The following is a 4,780-nucleotide window of genomic DNA, read 5'->3' on the forward strand; positions in this document are numbered from 1 at the left end:
TGTTTCTTTGCAGATCCCATAATTTTCTGTTGAAAATTTGACATGTTAGAGAATATATTGTAACAAACATGGATTCTGAAATTTTCCGCCCTGGAGCTGTTGTTTCTGCCGTTTTTATTTCTTTGTTTCATCCCTTCTCTTTTTCTTCTTTCTTTCTGTCCTGTTTTTCCTTTTTTTCCTGCCTCCTTTCCTTCCTTCTTGCTCACTGGCTTTCTTCCTGCCTGAGCTAAATTTGGTCTCCACTCTGCGTGTATGCAGCCTCAATTAGGACTATGCTTTGCTCCAACCGCAGCTGCAGCCTCAGGCTAGTGGGGCCAAGCTGTTGACCTTCTCCTGCTCACCTGCACTGGAGATGTCACTTCCACTGGCAGTACCTCTGAGTGTGGACCAGGTAAGGCTCCAGATAAAACGTCTCCCTGGGCTTCCCTGGTGGCGCAGTGGTTAAGAATCCGCCTGCCAATGCAGGGGACAAGGGTTTGAGCTCTGGTCCGGGAAGATCCCACATGCCGCGGAGCAACTAAGCCCGTGCGCCACAGCTACTGAGCCTGCATTCTAGAGCCCGCGAGCCACAACTACTGAAGCCCACGCGCCTAGAGCCCGTGCTCCGCAACAAAAGAAGCCACCGCAATGAGAAGCCCGCGCACCGCCATGAAGAGTAGCCCCCGCTCGCCGCAACTAGAGAAAGCCCGAGCGCAGCATCGAAGACCCAACGTAGCCAAAAATAAATAAATAAAATAAATTTTAAAACAAACAAAAAAAACCATCTCCCTTTGGCCACAGCAGAAAAGCTGCTCATGGCCTGCCCCATCCTGACAGAACTTCCATGTATTGAGCTGGGAGTGGGGGTGGGGGGGAATAGGAGTAGCTCCAGGCCAAAACATCTCAAATTCCCTTTGTTTTTACCAGAAATTCAGCAGTTCATGTCAAGCATAACTGCTTCTCAGGTTGTTATGTGCCTTTGGTCAATTTCCAGAGTGTAAAATGGTTGTTTATTGTCCCTCTTTATAGTTTGGTTTTGGGGGGAGTGGATTTGCCAGTCTCCTTACTTGGCCATTACTGGAAGTCTATTTATTTTTTAGTTCCAAATAATTTTAGAGAAGGACTTGAGATTTTTGTGTGCATCAAAAGAGGCATGGGGAAAACAAAAAACAAAAAACCTTTTGAGGAACTCTGATCTAACTCAGCTCCCTCATTGAAGAAGAAAAACTATATGATTTTCCCAAGATCAAATAACTTGGTTAGTATTTAAAATAGTAGTAAATTAAGCTACCATTTATTTAAATAATAGTGTATAAAGTTACCTTTCCTAGAACATTTTTTCAAAATTCTTTAAAATACTGCCATCAGTTGATCACCTCTGTCCTTTCCATGTACTGTTTCTACGCCTATATGACCAGGACTTTTATAATAATGAATAATGGATCAAAATTATACCTGGTTCCCATTCCTGTTCCCAACCAAGCACTCGTTTCTAAGCCATCATTTTTAACGAAAATAATATCAAATCTGAAATCTCAGAAACATAATGTTGAACAGAAAAAACAAGTTACAGAAGGAAACAACAGTATGATTCCATTTATATAAAGTTTAAAAACATGCAAAACAATACTGTATGTTGTTTATGGATACAACTTCTGTTGTAAAAGCATAAAAACATGCAAGGGAATGATAAACTGCCAATCCACATTGAGAATGGTTACTTCTGAAGGGAGAGAAATAAGATCCAGGAAGTGGGAAAATACAACTGTATTTCTCAAACTGAGTGGTATCTGGATGTTTCTTTCTTTCTTTTTTTTTTTTCTTTTTGGCTGCCCCTCGCAGCTTGCCAGATCTCAGCTCCCAGACCCAGGCCCTCAGCAGTGAGAGCTCGGAGTCCTAACCACTGGACCACCAGGAAATTCCCTGGACGTTTCTTATGTTATCCTATAAACTTTTTGTATTCATAAACTATTTCATGATAACAAAAAAGTTAAATGCCAGATATATTATCTTAGGAGGACATGAGAGCTACATTCCCCCCAAAAAAGATCAGGTCAGCTTTTGGAACACACAAGCATCTATATAGAACTGAGATTTTTATTCCACTCAATGGTTTTATCCGTGTAGCCCAGAGATTTTAGCTTCCTATGGTTAATCTTTAAAAACCCTTTATTTTTCTGAAATCTTTTCAGAGGAACACTAAGCCTTCACACAGTGAAGCCTTATGTTGGAGGACAAGTTGCAGGCTTTATTAGTGTCCGGAAAAATTGTGAAAGGCTTGAAACTTGGTGGGAAAGATTACTACGTGCTCAGTCTAGCAGAATATCTCCACCTTTCATTGTCTTTGAGCTAATTTACAACTCTGTGTTGCAAAGAAACTGATAGCAGTGCAAATGATCCTTGCCCATAGAAATATAAATGCAAGTTGTTCCTGGAGTACAGTTGATCTCTCTCCCACTCACCTAAGAAACCAGTGCTGTGTCTATTAAGCAAATTAATTTCAGCGTTGCTGAAATATATATGTGTCTACTCTCCAGATTATCTTTTGAATCAGCTGTAGTATCTTACTGGTACCCTCATTAATTAATGAGTTAAATAAATCTTGGACACACGCTAATTTTCCACTTGTATGAGTCATGATTTTACTCTTTAAAAATAATTATCCTTTAACAGGAGGGAAGAGGACGCTTTCATCTCATCTCTGCCAAACCACACATATTACAGAATACATGAGGCAGCTCCTCCCTTGCTAAGACGCTGGTCCCTTGTAATTATTTGGTCATATTATTTCTCTCCTGCTCTCTTCTTTTTGCCCCTCCACGTTAGATGCTTTTCAAAAATCTTTTTTTTTTTTTTTTGCGGTACGCGGGCCTCTCACTGTTGTGGCCTCTCCCGTTGCAGAGCACAGGCTCCGGACGCGCAGGCTCAGCGGCCATGGCTCACGGGCCCAGCCGCTCCGCGGCATGTGGGATCCTCCCAGACCCGGGCACGAACCCGTGTCCCCTGCATTGGCAGGCGGACTCTCAACCACTGCGCCACCAGGGAAGCCCCCAAAATCTATTTTTAAACGTTGACTCTTTTCTCCCTTAGCAACTGGAAATATAACAAACATCTTTTACTAAGCAGGTAATATATAAGTTTTTTTCTCTGTGATTAAGGCCACATCTACACCCACTGTATGATAAAAAAAATTTAAGTAGTTAGGGGGTTTCAGTCAGACTCATTTCCAGCTTCCTCCTCTCCAACCTCCCTTCTCCCAAACTCCGCATTGATCTTTCTCATTGTAAACACACTATATACACTTGTCAAATTAAAAAGCGAGTGAATGGATGCCTATTGTGTGTTTAACACCAGAGTAGGTGCTAAGTGGTATATCATATGTAAGTGAGAGTTCCTGACCCAGCAAGTTTATAATCCAGTTTGGAAGACAGGGAAGTAACAGTATATGCAGTATGTGGTAAGTATCAAAAGGAGTGAGATTGGTGATAAATGCTTCATTCATTCATTCATTGAGCAAATACTTCTTTATTGTCCATTACATGCAGGTGTTGCGGTATACATGGTGAAAAAGACCAGCACAAATTTTCCCTTTATCAAGCTTAGTCTAGAAGGGACTAGGACAAGTAATCAGGCAGATACAGTACTGCGTTGTCAGGACTACATATATAGGGGAAGTACAGGATGTTATGGGAGTATATAGGAGAACAACCTATCCTTGACTTGGGTGAGGGGGACAGATCTAGAAAGACCTCCTGGAGGAAGGGCTATCTCAACTGAAATCGGAAAGACCTTAGGCCAAATTAGGCCAGGAGTGGGGGTAGGGTGAGCAGATGGGTGTAGTAACGATTATTTGCATGTTTCTCCCACTACTAGACTTGAGTTTCTTGAACCTAAGAATTGTATCTTATTCATTTTTAGAAGCCCAGTGGCTAGCGCAATCTTTGACATATGTAAAGAGTGAGAGTGCAACATATATTTATGATTTAGCAGAAAGTCTAGGGGCTCTTTTCCCAATTCAGTTTGTCTACAGTGTCTCAGTCAAACCTCCTAACTCTGTGGTCAGAATTTGCAGCATTAGATAAGCAGCTGAGGCTAGGAGCTGAAACCAGGAATTCAGTATCTGCATCCTTTCTGCGACTTCTCATTCATCCTGAACCAGTCACAGAGACCCTTGTCTTAATTTTCTCATCTGTGAAGTGACTGCCTTTATATTTACCACCAGGGATACTGAGAACCTTACTTAACATTTAGGACAGAATTTGTAATCCTCACAACATGAGACCCATAACTGAGAGACCATACCATTAACATGGCCCATTTCATTTTATCTGGATGTTTTCTTAACTGGATTGGTTTCACATTTCAACGAGAATTAGTATGAGATGCTATTGTTAAATTAAGTGTTGAATTTCACTCCCCAGAGAGTTTTCTCCTTCAGTAACAGGAAAAATGAAGCATACATTGTTGCAGTAATAACATCCTCACTGTGATCTTGTCATTTCACAAGAATCTTACAACAAGAGTTTGGCTGAATTATTGCTTAGAGGAGAGAACTTCAGAGAAAAAGCATGCGCCACAGGAACATCTTTAAATGCTGTGGTTTTGCTTTTTCCTTTTTCCTCTTCCACATTCGATATGTGAGAATCCAGGAGAAGAGGAAGCCCAGCATCATTTAGCCTCAAACATTTCTTTTTTTATTTTAATTTATTTTATTGAAGTATAGTTGATTTACAATGTTGTGGTAATTTCTACTGTACAGCAAAGTGATTCAGTTATACACACACACACACACACACACACA

The sequence above is a fragment of the Grampus griseus genome, assembly GCF_964374135.1.
Source record: "Grampus griseus genome assembly, chromosome: 2".
Taxonomy (NCBI): Eukaryota; Metazoa; Chordata; class Mammalia; order Artiodactyla; family Delphinidae; genus Grampus; species Grampus griseus.